Source organism: Chinchilla lanigera, unplaced genomic scaffold (assembly GCF_000276665.1).
Source record: "Chinchilla lanigera isolate Chin_1 unplaced genomic scaffold, ChiLan1.0 scaffold00081, whole genome shotgun sequence".
Taxonomy (NCBI): domain Eukaryota; kingdom Metazoa; phylum Chordata; class Mammalia; order Rodentia; family Chinchillidae; genus Chinchilla; species Chinchilla lanigera.
In genome coordinates this window covers 9191384-9215046 of record NW_004955482.1, presented here as the reverse complement: position 1 = coordinate 9215046, position 23663 = coordinate 9191384, and the positions used below count along the sequence as shown (strand labels likewise).

Below are 23663 nucleotides of genomic sequence, written 5' to 3'. Positions count from 1 at the left end.
AAAAAAAAAAAAAAAAGAACATAAGTCTTTACATCTTGCAACCTGACACTGAAGTTTATGCAAAAATGGGAGATGTGAGAAACTGATTCTTGATGCAGTTATTTGAGCACCTGGACCCAGCCATGCCTGAAGCTGCTTCATTCTTTCATAATGTAAATCAATACAGTCCCTCCCCACTCTCTTTTTTGTTTTTGTCTATTTGAGTTGAGTGTCCTAACTTCACAAAACATCATACATTTCTCGACTTTGTTTCTTTAAAGTGACAGAGGATGAGACTTCCTGAGGAGAGCTACAAAGTCAAGTAAACACCAAGGATGGTTTTTAAAAAAAAAGGGTTCTTTTAATTCCATCCACGATCTACTTTAAGAATGTCATAAGGACTGAAGAGAAAAAAAGAAACAACCAAAGCAGCATCCGTGGGAGCCAGTTTGGCTTCGGTCTGCTTTTTAAAGAAAGCCTCTCCGCAATTAGGATTTCCAAATATAACCCCTCTCTCATTCGACAGCACCCAGTACCTAGACAGCGACTTCTAAAAATAAGAGAAATGAGAATCTGTCTGTTTTCTGATGAATCACCAACACATTTCTCCTCTGGCTCTTCTCATGTTTGGGGATGGAAATCAAAAGAAGGTTTCTCTCCTTTAAAAAAAAAATTAAGATTCATGGGGATTTCTATCAATACATTTGTTCTGCTCTTCTCCACAAATGCTGTTTTTCTTTTGCAAATGCCAGTGCCTCCCATACGGAAGGGAATCTGATGTCGAGCCTGTAATATCAACTCCAGTTGAAGTTTATCCTACACAGGGAAAAAAGATCTGGGCGATTATTTGCTTGGTGACGAATAGAAGCCGGAGCCCAGGCAAGACCGGACAGGGCCTGTTTTCCCAGCTCGGTGTAAAGAGGACGCATCCTGCTAGGGTATTGTGAACAGCGCTATAGATGTAGCAAAACTGCAGCCCATGCTGCATTTCTGTCTCCGGGCTCAATCTCTCTCCTGGGGAAATAAAAGTAAATAAATCATTCATATTCAGCTGCTGGCATCATTTGTTAACAGGAGGAAACCAAACTTTACTAAGCAGTTAATTTCCCAGGGCAGATGGTCATCCAAGGGGCTGTCTTCTGTCAGGACCCTTTTGCCCTCCCCTGCTTTCAGATGCATCTCCATCCCTGGTACAGCTTTGATGGCAAAAGCGAAAGGCACCTACGTGTTCTTTAAATAGATTTCTGCCCCGGCTGCCGTGACAGCTAGTGGCCAGAGGATGCTAACACACAGTGGCATCTGCGCTTGCAAAATCAAGGAAGTTTTCCATCAACCGACTTGCTCCTTTATGAAGAGGAAAAGCAATCAGGCATGCGGCAGCAAAGCTGACTTGGAGATTTGAACCTCCGAACAGCAATGAGCAAAACCGCAGGGATGGGGAGGATGCAGATCGATAATAATATGATGATCACAACAGCAGCAGCCATAGCAATGGCTACTATTGATTGAATGCCTCCTGTAAGCCTGGCTCGAAACCGTGGCTTTATATGTACCATCGAGCTGTATCTGTGTAATAACACTGAGTAGGGTCTGATGTTATCTCTGCATAGCTGAGTGCATGGTAGATCAGTTGCAGAGATGGCCCTATTCTTCCTTCCTCTGCACCCATCCCCCTTGCAATGTGGCTCCAAACTGCAATGTGATTTCTGCAGCTCTGTGTCCATCAAGAAAAGGACTTGATTCTTCCATCCCTTGAAGCAGGTTTGGCCTGTGACTTGCTTCAGCCAGTGAAATATCATGAGCTCAGACTTTAAGCGAGCTTGAGCCTCTCTGTCTGTCTCTCTCTCTTTGCTCTTCTCTCCATCCCCCTCTCTCCCTCCCTTCCTCCCGCTCTCCTTCTCTCTTCCTCTCTCTCTCCCTCTGTCTTCCTCCCTCTCTTTCTCATCCTTTACCGTGACAAGTCCAAGCACGCCTCCTAGAAGATTAGAGGTCACATGAGATAGAACCAAGGTCTCGAACAAGGCATCCTAGACCAGCTGGTTCTCAGAGTCCCTCCAGCTAATTTCAGGCTCACAGGATGCTAAACAAGAGGAACTGAGCTCTGCCCAGCATACCACTACCACTCAGACAACACATAGACTAGTGAGAAATACAACATGTGCATTATTATATGGCACTGGGGCTTTGTGTGCGTGTGTGTAAGGAAGTTGTTATACAGCATTATTGTATCCAGAGATAACTGATACAATGAAGTCATGGCTAAAGGTGACTAGTAGATTTCTTAGCCCATAGCAGGTGTTCAATAAATATTACTCAAATGATTAAATGAATAAAGTCCAGGTCCTCTGATGTCAAAGTCTGAGTGTTCAAGCAGTTAGCCACACAAACATGTATATTTCTATCCTAAACCAGTTTCTTCTCTTTCAAAACCACCTAGTATGGTACCTGATTCAATAAATTATTTCTCTTCTTTTCTCTGCCACTCTTTATTTGTTCCCAGCTAATTTAACTTAATTCCTGCTTTATTATACAATCCCTAGAGAAAGAGTAAAGTATAAACAGTAATAAAAGTTGTGTGTGGCACAACCATAATCCAGCTCTGGAAAATGACCATACTTTAGTTCAGACTTTCTCTGTTTTTATGTGTTTGATGTGGCTGGATTCCCTGCCACCCTGTCCCACCTTTGATCCCTATCTTTTAACTGGTGAGTTTAGGCCATTTACATTTATTATCATTACTACTGTGTTGAATTTCATTCTGTTGTCTTATTGAGTACTTTCTGTTTGCTCTGCTTTCATCATGATCCCTTTCTCTGCCTTTTCTGCCCTCTATTTCCCCTACTGCTACTTTGGAAGTTATATCCATATCCATATCCATATCCATATATACACACATATACATAAACATATACATACATTTTCTATTCTTTCAGTGATTATCTTCTTCTAGTTTGACTTAATTTAAAATTAATCAATTCTACTCTCCTCCACAATAATATAAAGGCCTTAGAGTAGTTTAATCCTGATCTGTTGCTACCGTCTTCCCCACCTAGTCCTGCTTTTCAATATCCTTCAAAGCAGGCACCCTGGTAGCCCCAGAGCCTAACACAATGCCTGATTTACAGTTGACAAACAGGAGTACTTGGTGGCTGAATGGATACTTACCATTTGCTTATTATTACCCTTTGAACATGTGCTGTGTTCTTATGTGCAACTTTACATTCTCTAGAGTGTTTTTCACTGCTGAGTAAGCAGTGGCACTATTAAAGTGAGGGTGTGAAGCTGGGACGCTGAGTGTCTTGGGACAGCCACAAACCAGACAGAGGAAGTTTCAGGGCCAACCCAGTTCTTGGACTCTCAACCCAGCGCTCCAAGACATATTATCCAGGACACTGGCAGCTAGAGAATGTTTGCTCTTCTCTTTTCCTAAGTATTATATTTGCATTTAATCACCATATACTGTGTGCACTAGTGACAGTCTGAGAACTCACCTCTAGAGCCTGGGAGAATTCTCCATTCATTTCAGTCTCTTTGCCTTTATTTTAAAACTAGGGATAGGAATGCAGCATAGTGATCAATCACTTGCCTAGCATAGTGATCAATCGCATGCCTAGCATGCCCCAGAGTGGCAAAATAATAGTAACAATCACTTAAAAGGATAACAATAAGAAGTAACTATTTATGCCTATTTTCTTCCCATGACATGGCTTATTTCTTTGCAGAAAGACGCACTGTCAATCCTTCCCTTCTTTGATGTCTTGTGTATAAAGCAGGCTTGTCCCTTGAAGTCTCCTTTTCAGCAGCCTCCACCCTGGCCCTGCTCACCTCTCCTTGCATCATGGCCCCGGGGGGATGTGGGTAGCAGAATGGTTCTATCTACCGACCCCAGGAAACAAGGGAAGATTGTGCAGAACATGGAATATAAACACCAACTATCAAAAACCCACCTCCCATCCTTTGTAGAGAGCCTCAACTTTTTTTCTTCGGGGGATTAAGACATTGAAAAGTAGCAAACAAAAATGACTTTAATCTCTCCATTCAAATAGGTTCCATCAGCTTATAAAAGATTTTTTTTAAAAAGATGACAGTGCTGAGAAAACAGTAAAGAAACCCAATTTGGATGAGCAATCACCATTTTAAACTGAGGTCAGGCTTCTTCGTGGAAAAGAAGCAGGAGCTGTTTTTTGCACCAGAGAATTAAGTCACTGTCATTACATCTCGCTTCTTTTTTCATCGGCAAAACCTCATCCATCAACAAACGGTCTTAATCATTTGCTCCCCCCAACTAAGCTTCTGTGGATGCATAGGAGAGCGATGTTCCCAAAGGCAGTGGACATACTAATCGCAGAAGATGACAGCATTTACCTGTGCGCATCACGTAACTGAGCACTTAACCGTGTGACAGAACATGTTCAAACCCACAAGACTCTTTATGATAGGCACCATTGTTGTGCCCATTTTACAGAGGAGGAAACTGAGGTATGGGGAGGTGACCTATTTTGTAGTATAGAAGAGGCAGGACTTAAACCCAGGGACTAGAGCTCCTAACCACTCCCCGCCATGGTCCTCCAAAGGTGACACTCTAACTGTCCCTTGAGATAAATCACTGCTGTAGTTACCTTCCATTTCTCCTTCAGAGCATGTGTGTGTGTCTGTCTGTCTGTCTGACCTGTGTGGAGCACATCAAAAGGCTCCCTTGTCCAGTGGATTAAGCAAATGGGAGACCCTAATCGAGGATTTGGGGGTGGGAGCAGAGGGAACTTGGGGTGTTCACTTCCCTGCTCCCTTCCTGAGATGTCATTGCGGGTGGACCAAGTCCCTCGGTCAGAGGCCCAGCTCCCATCAGTGACCCCATGCAAACAGCTTCCTCTCCCAAGGTGGCCCCCACCCCTCCCCCCTTAATGCCCAAGGTGGACTCGCTGTTGTGGATCTCCCGCCTTGACCTTCACAAGGAGTCCCCACCGGGCCCTGGGGCCATCCCAGGAGAGGGTGATGCGGTACTCAAGGAGAGGATGCAGAAGTGTCCACAATCACACCTTTTAGAAAGAGCTGTTGAGCACCATCTAGGGACCAGACACTGTCCCTGGAGACAGCTGCAGGTAGGACAACCAGGGTGCTGCCCTTGGGGAGGGGGTGTAAGCACCGTAGGAAGACTTGGGTGACCTGCAAAGGACCAAGGGGTAAGGGGAGCCTTGCAGGTGTGGTGGCGTGTGAGGGACAGAGTGTCACAGTGCAGTGTTCAGATGTGCAGACTCCACTGAGGAGAGGAGGAGAGGGCCAGCTGGGCGTGTGTCTGCGCATGGCTGTAGGTGTCACCCGTGTGTTTGTGTGGGGCCTGCAGTGATCCCCGCAGAAGCAGTAACACACACCAAGGCCCCAGGGCAGGCGTGAGTGCGAGCAGAGCTGTCCTCAGGGCTCAGCCGCAACCATTGTTTCTGGCCCCCCAGCCCTCCAGAGCGATTTTCCCTGTGGGTGCCCCAGGCCTGAGGAGCCGCCCGGAAGAGCAGGAAGCGGTGTTTTCATCCCTGCAGCGATATCTGGCATCGGGCACCCAAGAGTCTGAGGGCCCTGAAATGTACAGTACAGCCCCCATGGAGAGAGAAGCCACCCCAGATATAAACAGTGCTCTATCACCAGCAGCCCCGAAGTTGTCCCCAAACCATTGGCACCCTGATCTAAGGTGACAGGAGATCAGGTGACCAGGGTGGCCAGCAGTGATTGGGACTGAATCCAGCTTGTGTCAGGACATCCGCCTCAGAGGACAGAGTGGGTGCAGGAGGGAAGGGGGGCTGTGAGCAGGCTGGGCGGGGCTGCTTCCCTGTTCCTCAGTGAGAGCTGAGAACACAGAGATCTTTCTAGGTCTTTCTAGATCTTTCTAGGTCTTTCTAGATCTTTCTAGGTCTTTCTAGAAAGCAGCTGCCCACACGATGGAGCAATTCTCTACCAATCCTGTGGATGAAGACCCACAGTAAGAAACGTTCTCACATCACAACCCAGTTCATACACACACACACACACACAACTGTGGGACCCAGCCCAACCTCGCCCTCACTGTGATCAGTGCTCTCTGCTGTCTCCATTCTGTTCTGTGTGGGCTTCTACCCTCTGAACTGACTCTAAATAGACCTCACTTCTCAAGTTGGGAAAGCACAGCCAAGGACATAAGTAGAAGAGAGTATTTAAAAGATAAAAAGCGTGATAACGCATTGCGTTGGTGAGCTGGTGGGGCGATGAGCAGTTTCAGATACAATTAGCGGAAGCGAGGACGCAGTTTCATGACTGGACCCTGTGGCAGGACTTGTCAGTGTACTCAGCATAATCCCTCTGACTCAGCAGCTCCACTTCCAGGGTTACTTGTAGATTTACTCATACCTGTGCTGAGACGCAAATAAAAATACCTTCCTGGCAGCCTTGTTTGCGGTGACATTAGTGTGGACACAATGCGAACGCCCATCCGCAGGAGACTGACAAGATGAACGTTAGGGCATCCTGAGGATTCACGGGTTCGAAGCCACCATGAAGATAAATGAGGCGTGTGTGTAGGAACTGAACCGGAGCATAGCCCAGGACGTATCGTGCAGCAGAAAAAACCAGGACCATATGCTGACTGCTGTGGAGATGATGGATGAGTCCAGGTGGGGTGATCATCCTCTTGTCTCCACTCCTGGGTATTTTTAAATTTTGTCCATAACTAAGAAATCCTAAAGGTCAGTGTCCCAACTGTGCTCAGTGGTCACTACTTGTGTGCAAGCAGAGTTCCTTGACTTGGCCAGAAGACAGACAGGACTAGGAGGAGCAGGGGAGGGTCTCGGGGAAGCAGCGGCCACATTTACCTTTTATCTGTGTGTGTATGTGCGACTGAAAATAAGACACTGAGCTGGGCGTGGTGGTGCACGTCTGTAATCCCAGCACCCTGGGAGGCTGAGGCAGGAGGATTGCAAGTTTGATTCCAGCCTGAGCAACTTAATGACTTAACAAGATCCTATCTCAAAATTTAAAAACAACAAATTTACATTTGGGAATATAAACCAATTCTCAGTACTGCTAATAATAACAACAGTGATAATAATAATAATAATAATATACTGGTGCTCATTGTGAAGTGACTTAAACTCACATACCACTGACCTAGACTATATGGCTGTGAGCTCCAGAGCTATTTCTGGATTCCAAGGTCTAGACTTTGCCTCCCATTGAAGCATTCTTTCTACAAACAGTTCATTTGCTACCTTACTCAGCTCCACAAAGAGAAACAATTCTACTGGAAATGAAAAGAACCCAACAATACCTGGGAGAAATTCATTGGAAAAATGTACCCCTAACTTTGACCAGCACCCGATACTACCTTTGGGATCTCCCTAAGCAACCAAGCCAAAAACGGAACTGTGTTCAATTGCAGTTTTCTGTCAATCTGCTGGCGTTTTGAACTGAGACACAACAAAGCCTGAGCTACCTGGGTCCCTAATTATACCCAGGTTATCCCGGACACGGTGTTGCATTTCATGCGTTCAATTCCCGCACTGTGGAAGACAGAGTCACGCACCACCTGCGTCTCTTAACCTCCGCCTGAGAGAGGGGGCTTGAGTGAAAATGTTCACCATGGTGCAGTCTGCAACAGCAAGAAACTGAAAACAGCCTAAACATTCAACAGTAGGAACACGGCTAAGTCACAGGGCACCTGTGTTGTGGAAAACCACAGCGATGTCCAAAACTATGAGAAATGTACCCGGAAAGAAGCCAGAAACTGAATGTTGTGTGGGAAAAAACAAGTTGTGCTACAGCGTAGCTAGTATTGTACATTTGTGGGACACACACCGCCATAAAACAGTACTGTGATCAGTCACACAGTGACAGCCACACAGGCGAAGGGGACCCCAGAGGGTCTCCCTATTGGGAGTCCGCTACTCTGTGTACCACGTGAGGTTTGCCGAACAGTGAAATCACCTACTGCCGTTCTCAGCACGGGGCCCTGTCATTAAATGACGCGTGCGTATCAACATACACATGCATTAAAAAACCATCTGGAGCCAGGCACAATAGTGCAAGCCTGAAATCCCAGCACTCTAGGAGGCTGAGGCAGGAGGATTGCAAGTTTGGAGCCAGCCTGGACAATTTAGCAACTTTGTTGTCTTAAAATTTAAAAAAAAAAAAAAAAGGTCTGGGGATATAGCTCAGTACAAAGGTCCTGGGTTCAATCCCCAGTGTCACAAAAAAAAAGTCTAACCTACGACAGAAAATATCAGAGGCATGGGAAGGGGGTTGTGGCCAAAAGGAATACTGGCTGTATTAGTAAATCTTACATTTTTAATGAAAATAATTTCTGTCTGACCTGTGTGTCAAACAACATTCCTCCCCCAAAGGGTTCTGAAAGAATAGCCTAACCAAAGTACCCCAGAGCTATTTCTAGATGCCCAGGTTCTAAAATCTGCCTCCCAGTCTAAGAACTCCTCCTGCTACAGTTCATTCCTCATCTTGACTTTGAAACCAGAAAAACTTCCACTCTCCTGGAGAGAGAAGGCAGCCTGCGGACCCCACAGAGGAGCTGGTGCTTTGCACAGTAAACGTTACGTGGTCGGATCTCGACAAGGCTAGCAGACTCAGTTAATTCCCAAGCTTTCCGCTGACAGCAATACAGAAATTAGCTTCTGCCTCGGCTTTGGAAAACTAATTTCATTACACTGAAGAATTCAGCAGAGGGTTTAGTGTCTTTTAAAGGAAAAAATGGTTCAACTCAAAGCAAGATGCAACTCTTTTCTGGAGTAACTTTGTAATTATACTACAAGGACACTGCTTTCAAACCCAGCTCCTGACAGGGACGAGCCGGGGGGAAGAAAAAAGTGTCAAAGAGATGCCCAGTTAAAACCCGCAAGAGACCCCCATGAGAGGAAAAGAGAAAGATTAAAAGTCTCAAAAGTGTACTATAAGTTGTCACAAGAGCTAATATTTATGTACTCAATCAAAAAGTATTGAGTACCTCCTGGCCCGTGATTCTAGCTACTCAGGAGATGGAGGCAGGGGGATCACAAGTTTACAAGTTAGTGAGATGCTGCCTCAAAATAAAATTTAAAAAGGGCTGCGGCTCAGTGTGAAGGCCCTGAGTTCAATCCCCAGGAAAGAAAGAAAAAGAAAATGAAAAAGAAAAAGAATAAGGAAGGAAGGAAGGAAGGAAGGAAGGAAGGAAGGAAGGAAGGAAGGGAATATGCCAGGGCAGGTGAACAGGAGTATAGGGCAGGGGTTTCTCTTTTAAGTAGTGTGAGTGTTGGCAAAGGTCTCACTGAAAACACAACATTGAGCAAACACTAAAAGGGAGAGAAAGAGAAGGTTCAGTAGATCTCTAGATGAGGTTTGTTCCAGGCAATGGAACCAGCATGTGCAAAGGTCCTGGGGTAGAGATGCAACCAGCACATGTTTTTAGGAGCAGTGAGAGGCTACCATGGCTCAAGCAGAGGAGATCAGGGAAGAATCTCAAGAGATAAGATGCATGAGAAAGCCAGGAGCAGGTGACACAGACTGCTGTAGGCTGCTGCAAAGACTTGGCCTTTTACTCTGAGAGGCAGGAGCCAAGGAAGAGTTTAGAGAACAGGAAGGCCCAGGATACTGTGATGAGGAGCAAGGGCAGGTGGGGAGACCAGTAAGCGGCCACTGCAAGTATCCTGGGCAAGGTGGCTTATCAAGTGCCTATGTGCGGCCGCAGCACGGCACCTATTTTCCCTAATCTCTCCCTGGTTTGTCCTAGCTTCCACCCTTTCTGCATGTACAATTCAGCGGATTTCAATATATTTGCAAGACGATGCAACCGTCACACTATCTCATTCCAGAGCATTTCATCACCCTGAGGAGAAACCCCACCCCCGACAGCGGCGTCCCCTAGCCTCTCCCAGCCTCTGACCCTGTGAAACGTCTTACAGAGTGGTGGCCTCGCCTGTCCCTCGCCTCCTAGGCTGCGCCAGGGCCACGCTCCTTCTCACGGCCGAATTTCCATGTCCCACCAGCAGGAGCCCGGAGCGGAGGGTGGGGCAGGCACAGTGCCCAGCAAACAAGGAGACCACGGCCAGAGGGGACGAAGCAGAGTGGCCGAGCTGGTCGTGGACGCGGCCGTGGCCTGCCTGTCCTCATGTTTACCGCTTTACCTGATGGGGCAGCAAAGCCCTTAGCCAGGTCCTCCCTTGTTAGACTGGGGAAACTGAGACCCTTTTTCATCTGGATTGAGCAGAGCCATGCGGGAAACTCCAACACCAAGACGTCCTGTAGCTGTGGGCGGTGCACCGCGGTTGGCCGCAGAGGAGGCCGGGAAGGAAGAGCCGCTGGGGCTGATGGGTCAGGGGGGTGGGCGGGGAGGTGGGGCACCGCGGAGAGGAGAGCCTCAGGACTGTGAGCCAGCTGCTGCGGCCAGCAAGGTGTGAGCCGAGGGTGGAGATGAGAGCTGGAATCTCAGCACTCTGGAGGGCTGAGCCAGGAGGATCGCAAGTTCAAGCCCGGCCTGAGCAATTTAACCAGAACCTGCCTCAAAATAGAAAATGAAAAAGGGCTAGGATGGAGCTCAGTACAAAGACCCTGGGCTCGCTCACCAGCACCAAAAACAAAACAAGAACAGAATTTTTTTAAAAGACACGCTTGCCGGGCAAATGGGAAACCACTGTCAACACGGTCGCAAAGCCAGGGCTGTGCTGCTTCTGTTGTCGCTGTCTTTGCATTAGAGGGGACCCGGTGCGGTGCTGACCCGAAGATGCCCCCCAGTCCCCACAGCCCTTCCTTGCTAGCCCCGCCCCGCCCACAGCCTGACCTTGTGCAGGACATGTACGTGCTGGCGAAGCCCTCATCACACACGTTTGGGAAAGAGGACGTCCTCACGCTCTCGTGGCACCGACCAGGTGCCTCAGGGAAGAGTGGTGACAGGTGCTTCCCCTGCTCCACCCGGATCCCCTGGGGTCCCTCTCCATCTTCACGCAGGCCGACTGCCTCTGGAGGTGACACCCAGAGCCTGGCATGTCTGGGAATGTCCTTAGCTCAGATGACAGGGGTGGGGTATAAGTATTCCAGCTCCCTCGCCCACTACTGAGCGGCACACCCCAGTGCCACGTGGTCTCCAGAGTGTGCCCTGCAGAATTCAACCAAGATTCTCTTCCTGGCGCTTTACCTGGGGCCACACCCTCCCTACTCCCCTTCCGGTTTCCCACGCAGACACTTCCTGATGACCCTTCACAAGTTTCAGGGGCTGCTGCTGGGAGCTGATCAAAGGTGGGAGGTGAGCTGGACAGCCATGCATTATGAATCACTGATGTTTGCTGAGCACTTACTACACGCCCAGCAGTTGTACCCACTGCACACATACTGACTCACTTAAACTGCAAAATCTTGGGAGGCGGGTGCTATGATTTTCCCCAATCTACAGAGGAGGAAAACAGAGGTGCCTTCTACACGACACCCACACAGACAGGTGGAACAGGTCCAAGATCACCCAGCTAGGAAAGGGCAGAGCTAATAGCTGAACTTAGACAATTCAATTACAGGTCTAGGCTGTCAGTGCTAGATGATCTGCTCTTCTGTGGGTTTGGGGAGCGGGGATGGCATTTGGGGTGCCTCGATGGACCAGTTACAAGTAGATTGGTGAGGACAGAGGGCGTCTATCCACAGAGAAAAAAGAACACCAAGAGGCATTTGCATGGGGGGGGGCCCAACACGACAGTGGGGCTTCTCAGATGCAGTAGACCCAGCTGTAGCTCTTGCCACTTCGACCTAAGATTTCCCTGACTCCACCTGTGGGCCTCCATTGCTATACGAGCTAACTTTCGGAGATCTCTGCCCCTGGGAACTAAGCTAATTCCCACATGGGCCAGGCGCTAAGATGAGTGTAGTGCAGTCCTGGCCCTGCTGCTGCCTAGGGCCCACCTTCAGTGTGGTGATTTCAGTTGTTTTTAAACCAATATTCTGGGAGGCTGATGGGGGCGGGCACAGGAAGTACTTACTGAGCTCTTGCACTCATTCATCTCATGCTTTCATTTGCAGGTGAGGAGACCAGGACTCAGAGATGCTAAGCCCCTTACACAAGATCACAGTGTAATAAATGACGAAGCCAGGGCCTCAGCTCAGGTCCGGCAGGCACTCAGGGCCATAATTTGAGCTTCCTATAGTGCTTGTCCAATCTCTGTTCTATGAAGCACTGCAGGTGTATTAGTCGTACGTTTCATCACTGTGATCATCTGAGTTGACTTACAGGAGGAAAGACTGATTTTGGGTCACAGTTGCAGACGTTCCAGTCCATGGTTGGCTGGGTCCCTTGCTTTTAGGCCTATGGTGCAGCAGAAACATCACGGCAGAAAGGCATACAAGAGGAAAGCTGTTCACCTCACGGCAGCCAGGAAGCAGAGAGAGAGGGAAAGAGCAACCAAGGAAGGGCCCAAGGGTACAACATACACTCAAAGCCGCCTTCCAGGGGTCTCCTCATCCAATTGGACTCCAACTCCCGATAAGCCATTGAGCTGTGAGTTTATTGATGGATTAATCTACTCATGGTTGTTTTGCTGCTCATGATCCAATCTCTTTCCAGTTTCCACCTCTGAATATTTCTGCATTGAGGATCAAGCCCTCGATACATGAGTCTTTGGGGCACACCTCCTATTTAAACCATATCACTAGGACACTGGGGGTCCTTCTTAGCCTGTTCCTATCTCATAGGCCTTCAATAACTTCTCACAGTCAAAATTTAAAGAAGCCTGCCTTTCTTCTGAAAAAAAAGATTGGACAAAAGAATAATCACACACATACATGCACACATGGCTGAAACATCGCTTTTCTCTCTGCTACTTTCATTATCAACATCTTTTGACTCCCCACAGATCAGCTCCTCCCTGAGCAGCTGGGACCAGGCAGACAAGCAGCAGGGGTGTTTGACAAATGGAGAACTTTTAGTGAATACAGAGTCTTCGGAAAAAGGTGACTTCCCTCTGTCAAATCAGCAGCTGAAAAATTTCTTGAAGGGCAAACTAAAGTCCCTTTGTGGCTCAGACAATTCTCCAGTGCCAGCTTGTTCCTAATAGGTTGAAGGTTCTGCGTGAAATCCTCTTAACAGATCGATATCAGTCAGACACCAACCAGGGAAACAGACCCCACACTGAGCATTTCAAACAGATAAAATGTAATGCCAGAAACTGGTTACTTGGGGGATGAAAAAGGTCAGGAGGCAAGAAGTAATGGTGATGCTGCCCAGAGATAAGCTACAGCAAAAAGGGACAATTGTGCATCAGTCCGGAGAGGCGGGTGGAGGAGGAGGTAGGAAAAATCAAGGGATCAGAGTCACTAGGCAAAAACTAGAACTGAAAGGGAATGTGGCCACCACAAAGAAAGTTCCTCAAAGGAGAAGTAGGGAAGGCAGAGAGAAGAGGGGGAGCTTGGGGCACCCCAGGCTCTCCTTCCTCCTACCCACAGGGATCCTGCAAGGTCTCCCATCAACCTCTCCAGGGAGCTGGGAAATTCAGCCCAAGGGGTTCTACCCTCTCCCATGATGAGAGGACCAGGAAAGGATAGCAATGGATCTGAGAACAGCACAAGTCCACCACACTCGCTCCCTCCGTGGCACTCTTTGAATGTCCACCATGTGCTAAGCACTGTGCCAGGTGTCCAAGCTTACAACACTAACAAACTATACCCTTTGCCTCGGGGAAGAATTATGCGCAATTGAGTGAATTGAGGCAGCATGTGACTCTCAGTTCCTATGGCTTCCCAGGGGGTGAACACATGACCTAACTCTGTCCAATCAGCATATTCCATCTTCCTGCCCACAGTGATTGGCTTGAGGAGGGGCACTTAACTAAAAGCGAGCCAATGGGAGGCAAGCCTAGACTCTCAGGAATCTTAAGTGAAAGGGAACTTTCCTTCTCCTGCTGTTGCTATTACAGATGGAACTATGACTGAGCTATTGAGAGCCATCTTGCCACTGGCAAAGATGAAAGTGCCTAAGAATGCAGCCAACATAAAGGGAAATTTGTCTGGGAGAAAGCGAAAGTTCAGGGATCATTTGAGTCCCTGGATCCAACCATACCTGAAGCCAATAATACTAGATCCTTCAGTTATTTGAACAAATACATATTTGTTTAGCTTTTTAATGTTGGGGTTCTTTCATGTGCAATTTAAAAAGCCTTGACTGATGAGATGAAGGACAGAGAGGAAACACCTTGCAAGAAGTAGGGAAGAGGGTGGTATATTCACGGTTGCACAAATACTTTGATGTGCCTACAGGGCAGGCTTTGGTAAAGAGGAGCAGGAGATGAGTCTGGGAAGGCAGATGTGGACTTAAAGAGCCTTCTGCCTTAGCAGCAAAGGCTGCTCTTCCTCCGGGGTGTCTGGAATTTACTATTTTTATATCAAATAATCAGCATGGAATGGAGAACAAGGTCACATTGGCCTTGTATTTGGCATCTTTTTTGCTGTAGAAGCTTTCACAAATGTGCCCAGCGGAATTAGCTGGTCGTTGGTTCTTGCATCACTTTAACCAACCAGAGACCTGTCACATCGTGTGTGCACACCCTGGTGTCTCCGTGAGACGGTGAGGTGCTTGAGGTCAGGAGCCGTCAGTGCGTCCCCAGAGCCTCCGTCCCGGCCTGGCCTCATGAACGCGGCTCCTCATAACTGGTGATAATTACAGCTTCACACATGCGTGTTTTCCTTCAACAGCCAGACAGCACCTTGTCTCAGAGAAGAAATGCGTTGTACTGGGCTTGGCGTTCTCCAACTGTGCCTAGCAGAGGGCTGATTCTACTTTCATTTAATTTTCTATTTGTGGTTGAATGCTGACAACACGCCAAGGGCTGTGACATGGGCTTCCCATCCACGGCCATATTTATCTCTGTCTGATGCTCTACAAGCCATTTTACAAACGAGGACACTGAGGCTCGGAGAGGCTACTCAGCTTGCCCAAGGCCACACAGCTAGTGAGCAGCGGCTGTCTTGGCTGATAATAAAGAGCAGTGGTCAGTGTGGAGATGATGAGAACACCCCACTTAACACCTCAAAACTGCATGGGGCTGCAGGTGTCCTGCTCCACCCTATAAACCGTGTCAGAGCCGCAAGTCTGGGCCTGGCTGGCTGCAGTGGCTGCAGGGACCCAGGGTGCTGATCCAGCTCAGCGTGACTCAGCACCTGGAAACATGTGCGGCTTTAAACAGCTCCACTCTGAGGCCCTCAGGCTGATGGGTGGTCGGCCCGTCATGGGAGGGAGGCGGGCAGGTCAGGTCTCCTGGGGTGCGCCGAGTGCCGCTCAGAGCAGAGCAGGTGACATTCGGGGAATGAGCACAAAGTTGCTAGGGGCTGTGATGTCACTGGGGCATTGAGCGAGTGGCCAGGGAGGCCACCAGACAGCCCTCCACCTGACACTGAAGGTCTGAGGTCCCCATTTGTCCACACCCGGCCTTGCAAACCGGCCTTTTGGGGGCTAGAACTATGTCCCTCCCCTCCTCCAAGCTCTGTGGAGCAGCCACCATAGGCGGACTAAGGCCAGGAGACCCGTGTTCAAATCCCCAGAGAGCCACCTGACCTTGGACACGCCCTTCACATCCCATGTGCGCATCCGTCCAGTGACTCTGATTATACACGCGCAACAGGAGGCAGAGGACAGCCTGGCCGTCCTCCACGGAGAATCAGCGGGTGATGTATGGTCCATCCATACCCGGGACCAAACGAATGCAAAGTTCCTCTAGTGACGGGGACAACTACCACGCGCTGACACGGAGCCATCCCCAGGCCAGGCACCGGGTAGTGACCTGCCATCTACGGGCTTTGAGTGGCAGCCCGGATAGTCATAGGTGCCTCAATGGTCACAGGATGACTCTGCTAGGACACACGAGTGCGTGTGCATGCACACACACACACACACACACACACACACACACACACACAGCTGGATGGAGAGCTAGAGATTCATTTTTTACTCTGTGCTATTGTAGTTTTTAAATTGCTTTAATACTGAATTGATAATCATGGTATATATTGATGGGGCACAATGGAATGTTTTCACCTATGTTCATACTGTGGAATAATTAAGCTGAGCTAATGAACGTATCCATCATCTCAGCTACTTAGGGTATTTGTGAGTAAGACCATTTAAAATCTACTCCTCATTTTGAAAATACGCGTCCTTCTCCACTTCAGTCACCATGCTGGGTGACAGGTGTCCGGGCTTAGTCCTCCAGTCTCACTGAAGCTTTGTGCCCTTTGCCAACATCTCCCCAGTGTGGCTTTGTTGGCGTTTTCAGCACTGAATTACTTAAAACAATTCCTCAAGTGGTGACAGTGCTGACACAAAGGCGATCAGCCGCAAGCAAGGTGAAAGCACAAACGATCCAGCTGGAGAGTGCTCAGCAGCCTCTGGCCTCTCCGAGTGTTCGTTTCTGCCTTTGACCCACACAGTCTGTTTGTGGGTGGGACGCACCACATTCCTGTCCTGGGCTGGTGCAAAGGTCAACCGCAGAAAGAAAGCACGCTGCCCATCTACAAGGTGCCCATTCTTATTACTAGCTGCTTACATCTTTTAGTGTAGTGTTGTCACATAATAAGTGCTCAATAAAGTAGAAGAGGGAGCCTACAGCAAGTCAGTTAGACACATTTAGGCTGCAAGTTTTTTCCTAAATTATTGATTTATTTACTTATTTATTTTCACAGTACTGCCACCTCAGCTCAGAGCCTTCACACTGAGCTCTCTCTCTGTGCTCTTTTTAAAATTTTGAGACAGGATCTGGCTAAGTCATAATGTTGCCCAGGCTGGGCTTCAGCTCATGATCCTCATGAGTGCTAGGATTATAGGTGTGTACCACTAAGCCCAGCTTCTGACAGCATTTCTTGTGGCTTTGGGTCAGAAGATCATTGGAGCCTAGCAGACTGGGCTGAAAGCCACCATGATCATTTACTACCTTGGACAAGCCATTTAAATATTTGAATTCTCCTCTGTGGGTAAAACAGCGGTAGTTACACTCCATAGAGACATACTTCCTGAGAGTTAAATGATATAACGTATGTGAAAGTTTTAGTGTAGTGTTGTCACATAATAAGTGCTCAATAAATAGTTTGGATTTTAAACCCTATTTGTAGGTTTACCTCAAGCCATTCTACTTTTAGGAGGTGAGTGCCATATGTACAGTGTGTGAATTGTGCCCCCTCCCCCAGGTGGAAATGAGCTTCTTTTCTGTGGTAGCCGGGATCCCTAGAAAATACAGCCTGGGCAAAAGCATTGCATGCTGATGAGTTGAGGAATGTGACCCCAGGGAGCCCAAGCAGGGAGGAAGAGCAGGGAAGACAATGGCGTGGCCTTTGGAGCAGCTGCAGCTTTGGCACAGGTCAGTTGCTGGGGTCATGGATGTCACCAGGGCTGCTGTATCTCTGCTCCTCATCTCTGGGGTGGGAATAATCTAACCACCAGTTCTCATCCCGTATTGGTCCAATGTCCCCCCCCAGTGGGTGTCACCTCCCCTACACTTCTGGTTTTCCTATAGGAGGGTAGCACCTTGATCTCACGCTATCCGGTGCCTTCGTGGGACAGGAAAATTCCAAGCCCGGGAAAAGGTGCACAGCTCTGGTTGCCGCCGTGGGAATGACAGTAGCGGGGACGGTGGAGCCAACCATCATCCCTAAGACCGTGCAAGCAGAGGGAAAGCCCCAGGCATGCCCAGTCTGGTTTTGCTTCTGCTGGGCTTTATTGGAGCCCCTGAACCGTGGTATTCAGTGCCCCTTTCAAATTCACCTTATTTCATTTCTCTAATTATCTGCCAAATATGTATGAAACAAATCAATAAGAAAAAAAAAAAAAAAACAATCTAACGGAAAGGAGCCAAAGGGTAATGAATAGACCAGTCTGTGAAAAGGAAAATATGAATGGCTCTTACGCACTTAAAAAGATTCTCAATTTCTGTCAAATAAGGGAAAGTCAAGGTAAAGCTACACTGAGGTACACTCTTAGCCATCAGATGGTGTGTTGATCATTTTGGGGATGCTGTGACAAAATACCTGAGGAAAACGACTTGAAGTAGGAGAGGCTGGTTTTGGGTGATGGTTTCAGAATCTCAGCCCATGGTCAGCTGTACCTGTGGCGTTTCGGTTCTAGTGAGGCAGGAGCATCATGGCAGGGGTGTGGTGGAGGAAAGCGGTTCACCTCGTGGCAGTCAGAGAGAGAGACAGACAGACAGACAGAGACAGAGAGATGGGGACAAAAGAGAATCCACAAGCTCACACCCACGATCCACTCCCTCAACTAGGTCCCACCTGTTACTTTCTAGTTGTCATCAAATTATGAGCTCATTAATAAATTAATCCACAGAGAAAGTTAGTGCCCTTATGATCCAATCACCTTCCAAAACCCCATCTCTGAACACCTGGGCTTTTGCTGGGGGATGTGCTTTAGAGCTAAACCATACCAGACAAAAAATGAAAAGGTTTATAATATACTATGTTGGCAAGGCTGTGGCAACTAGGTATTCTTAAACACTCCCTCATAGTGTTCTCGTGGAGCCTAATTGGACAATATCTGTCAAAATTAGGAATGCTCATATTTTCTGACCCAGCAATTACCTCTCTGAGAAATTTATCCTACAGAGATGTTTGGACTTGTACAAAATGATGCATGGACAAGATTATTTACTACAGAATCATAAGCTAAACACTGAAACAACCTATATGCCTCTGAGCAGGAAATAATATATGCAAACAATGACAGTCTATCCAGTTTTTAAAAAACAGACTGAGGGCTGCATGTGATGGTGCACACCTGCAATCACAGCACTCTGGGAGGCTGAGGCAGGAGCATCACAAGTTCAAGCCTAGCCCGGGCAACTTAGCGACTTAGGTCCTGTCTCAAAATTTTAAAAGTAGAATGGGAGTCCCTATGTAGAACGATTTCCGTGATACATTGGCAAATAACAAGGCATAGAGATATGCTATTCCCGTCGTAATTCTGCCTTTAAAACCACCCCAAAACTTTAATTGGTAATCACCCAACCTCATGCTTACAGATTTAAGAGCTGGTTGGGGCTGCAGCTACAGGTCCAGTTTGAGTTCAGGGCACACTGAAGGTCCAGGCTGAGGGATATGGTCATTCCTGGCACACTCGCCCCATCCTAGGGTAGGGAGATTGCGAGCAAAACGCATCTCACATACACATTGCAGGACACTCCCACATCTGGCCATCAACATGGCATTGGCCAAAACAAGTCACATTACCGAGTCCAAGGAAGAACACTGCACCTGTTACGAGCCACGCAAGTGTGTGGGAGCATCTGACCCTCAGAGCAGAGTGAGGAGCAACAGCTGCCCCATCATTACACGCGCACACTTGTGTGTGTGCACCTATGTGTGTATAGGTGCTGTGTATTTTACTCATCTTTGCATAAAGATGTCCTGGAAGAATCTGTCGTGATGGTGGCCACATAATAGCAAGGAGAAGTGAACACCAGGAGGACAGAGGACGGGAGAAAGCATTCTTCTGTCTGCCTCTTGGTGCTTTTAAAATCTGTAATAATAATAATAATAATAATAGCAAACAGCACACACTGACTGAACACCTACCAAGCAGGCACTAGCTGTGTGTTGGAGATAAAGCTCTAAGTAGGGCCCTAACTTCCCCCTCCAAGTACTGATGGTGCAGGTGGGTGGTTTTCCAACCCCGGTGCTACCAGACGCCTGTGAGAAGCTCTGAAAATATACCGACATCCAGCTCCGTTCTTAAGGCTGTTGGTGTAATTAATTTGGGAAAGAACTAAGCATTGACACCTTTTAAGCAGCACAGCTGATTTTAGTGTGAGACCAGGGTTGAGAATAACAGTCTAGTCTACAGCCATACCACCCTGAATGCACCCAATTGCTTCTGATCTCAGAAGCTATGCAGGGTCGGGCCTGGTTAGTACTTTGGAAGGAAGAATAACTAGTCAATAAAATGGGGTAGATTTAAATGACAAAATCAGTTGGCTGTGGTTGTGCTAAGGATGCCAGTGGAAAAATATAGGGAGAGATTTCTAGCAGTACTGAAAAGAGCTTTGGTATCATTGAGTAACTAGGTTCTTGCCTCTCTGATATTAAGAAGTATAAAATACGATGTATTTCCTTTTTCACTTTGCCAGCCAGGAAACTCAATGCCAAATGTCAAGCTCACTGATCGAATTCAGATTGTCTATCCATGTGGTTTTCTTCCTGAACTGAATTTCAGCCCTGATTTAATTTTCTATTGATCCAAAACCTCTACTTCTATGTTGTCATCGGTTTGTGGTCTTACAAAGTACTTCAAATCAAATCTTTTATTATGTAGAGAAATTATATTATCAATATAATAATAATAAAACCTTCTGTTGCCTGGAATTTATAATGCTCCAGACACTTTAAATATTTTATCTCCGGTTATTAAAAACAAACAAAACAGAGGAGAGACATCACTGTGGTCATTTTACAGATGGTAAACTGAGGCTCAGAGAGGCTAACAGCAGAAAGCAGACAGGCTGCTGTTGTCAGTTACCACAAACTTGGTGACTTAGAACAGCCTTGTTATAGCTCTGAGGGTCAGCAGTCCACATGGAGGGGCAGGGCTGGATCCTCCTGCAGGATCTGGGGGAGACTCAATTCGTTGTTACTCCAGTTTCTGAAGGCGGCCCTCCATCCTCAGATCATAGCAGCAATGACCCCGGCCGCTTTTCCTGTTGTATCTCCTACTGCCACTCTGACCCTCCTGCCTGCCTGTGTAGGGACCGCTGCTGTTCCTTGCCCTCCACCCCAAGAGTCCACGATGAACCTCCCATCTCCACACCTTTAACTTTGTCACATGCGTGACATCCCTTCTGCCATGCAGGATGCCATGATCCCAGATTCCAGGAATTAGGGTCATTGGAGGGCCATTATTCAGCTGACCACAGCTGGGATTCAAATCCAGGTCCCTGACCCACACACCTACATCTTTTCACTATCCTTTGCTGCCTCTGAAAAGTCTGGGGTTCGTTTCTGTGAAATCCTTAAGTCCAGTGCCTTCCAGGTTCTACCAAGAGAGAAACATATATTTCTACAGATTAGGCACAAGGCAGTAATAATCCTCACACTACCAAAGAGAAATTTCCCTCATTTGCAGTGGGAGCTCTTTGTAAGGCAGGGTACCTGGGGGCCGGTTCCCAGCAGCTCTGCCATTGCCAGGTGGGGCCTCAGGAAGCGGTCAACTCGGGTTTTCTGCATCACTCCTTAGCTTCCTCGTTTGTTGCCTCTACCCCTAGAATGTCGGCCCAATATTCACAACAGTGTCCCAGAGCCCAGAAAAGCCCAGCCCCAAACAGGTAGTGTGTCAATCCATGCAGACCCCGAAGCTGTATCACAGGTCAGATTCCCCCATGGGCGCAATTTGAAGATGGGGAATGGAGTGGGCTCTGTCCAGAACCACCCCCTGCAGGAAGGTTAATGTGAAAGCTAGACACAAGGAAGATGGTGTTTGTCCAGCTGGAGCCCTTCTGAAAACAGAGATTATAATTCCTGAACATCCCACCCAAAACACGCATGCCAAATCGATCACACTTAGATATCAATAACAATCCATCTATGAGAAATCCCCCTAAAGGCACAAGATAAATGCACAAGGATATTCACTGCACTGTTTGTAACGGCAAAAAAATACTGGCCGTCACCCAAACGCCCATCAAGAGGGGACTGGGGAAGTAAATGGTCATATAGTCACAATGATGGAACACTGTCTAACTGTTAAAAAAAAATGGGATCGACAGGGAAAGATGTCCAAGATGCATCACTAAATGAAGAAAGCATGCTGCAGGAAAGTTTTATGAAGTAAGGCCCTACATACTTTAGCACCTATGTATCTCTACAGTATATAAGCCTTGCCTTCATTTAAAAAATCTGTGTACACTCTAGTTCTTCGATCTTAAGAAGCACATTTTTTTCAAATTACTTTTTGAAATTAAGACTTTCCCTATGATGCAGCATTTTATGCCTTGTGAAAGGCTATAAGTCAAAGGGGTAACTTACCACCCCCATGGTTTGAATAGAAGACATTCAAGGATATGCACTCACATACAATAGAGAATGCACACAGGAGATAAGTTTACGCATAGAAAAGCTAAAAGTAAATATGCCTGAAGATAGGACTGTAATAATGGGGTGACAGTGGAAAAGACAGGCTCTGGGTAGTAGATTTCCATAATTGAATTTTTACTAGGGACATATATCACTTTAGTAATGAGAAACAAATAAAGGTTTAAAACATCTCTCCTGGCAGAGGGTGACTGTTATTAGACAGGAGAAGGAAAAAGGAGAGGAGGGGAGTGGGGAATGGATACGATCAAAATATGTTCTATGCATGTGCGAAAATTTTAGAAAACAGAGAAAACAACGAAGGTTATCCAATAAAACCAATATATCAAGGAGGAGGAGGAGGGGGAGGAGGAAGAGAAGAAAGAGGAGGAGAAAGAAGAGGGGGAAAAGGAGGAGGAGAAGGAAGGAGGGAAGAGCAAGAAGGAGGGAATAGAGAGAAAGAGGAGAGAGAGAGACAGACCATTTCTGTGAGTTATATCTTTTGTGGGAAATCATGAAAACTTATTTTACATTCAGAAAAAAATGGGGCATTTGATAATTTAGCAAATCAGGTGAATTAAACCTCATTTGTGTTTTTAAAAGGGAAAGAGCTTTGTTGTCTTCTGATTATCAAAGTATTGTTGCCGCTGTATAACTAAATATTCAAAAAATATTCAAATGATATGTAAAGTAGTCACCAAAACTTATCCCTGAGCCTATATCATAAGACAGCAAATCTGAGTTGTTCACATAATATGTAAAAGGCATCTTGGCATGTTAATAATATTAAAAATATACATCGTCCCTATCATGACTCCAGTATTGGTTGAACATTAGTGGCTTTTTCTTTTTCTTTTTCTTTCTTCTTTTTTTTCTTGCCAATGTAAACAGTGATGCAAGGAAAATTCTCACGCATATATTTTTAGACACTTATCTGATTATTAAGAGGATAAACTCCTGGAAGTGCAATTTGCTGAATCAAGAAGTTTACACATCCTTAAGCTGTCGATCCTTGTGCCCACATCTCTCCATAATGGAATAATCGTGAGTATTAGCACTTACAGAATATAGAGCTCCTGCTGGGGCTTGTACTTCTTTCCCTTGGAACAATCCTATGTAGTGGTGTTTTTATTTGCTCTCATTTTGTAGATGGGGAAACTGTCATAGTTTAGATTTAAAACATTACCCAAGAGCCAGGTGTGGTGGCACACGACTGTAATCCCAGCACTTGGGAGGCTGAGGCAGGAGGATTGTTGCAAGTTCGAGACCAGCCTGGGCTACAAAGTGAGCTCAAGGCCAGCCTGAACTGCATAGCGAGACCCTGTTTCAAAAAGACAAAATACAAAACAAAACAAAACAGTACCCTAAATTCTCATGTGTTTGGAAAGTGATTGGATTATGGGGTGCTATATTCATCAGTGCATTGATCCATGCATGAGCTCATGCTGAATATCCTATTAGGAGGTGGAGCCTGGTTGGGGTCAGTCGCTGAGAATGTGGCCTAGAAGGGTGTATTCTTGTCCCCAGCTCCTCCCTTCACTCTCTGTCTGCTTCTTGGCTCCCATACAGTGAGCAGCCATCCTCCACCAGGCCTTTCTGCCATACCACTTCTGCCTTGGAGCCAGCTGACCATGGACAGCACCCTCTGAAAC

At 47.1% G+C, this 23663-nt stretch overlaps 1 protein-coding gene across 2 annotated transcripts in view; it reads right to left on the bottom strand.

The window, feature by feature from the left end:
* Nucleotides 1-23663, bottom strand: part of Rph3a (rabphilin 3A) — a 122460-nt gene that overhangs the window by 97550 nt on the left and 1247 nt on the right. Inside the window, exon 1 of one of the 2 annotated variants that reach the window (XM_005403207.1) lies at nucleotides 10110-10261. The exons of the other annotated variant lie outside the window; for it this stretch is intronic. The gene's annotated coding sequence lies outside the window, so the exon portion shown is untranslated. Of the gene's footprint in view, nucleotides 1-10109; nucleotides 10262-23663 lie in introns of those variants that run through there. 2 annotated transcript variants of the gene reach the window in all.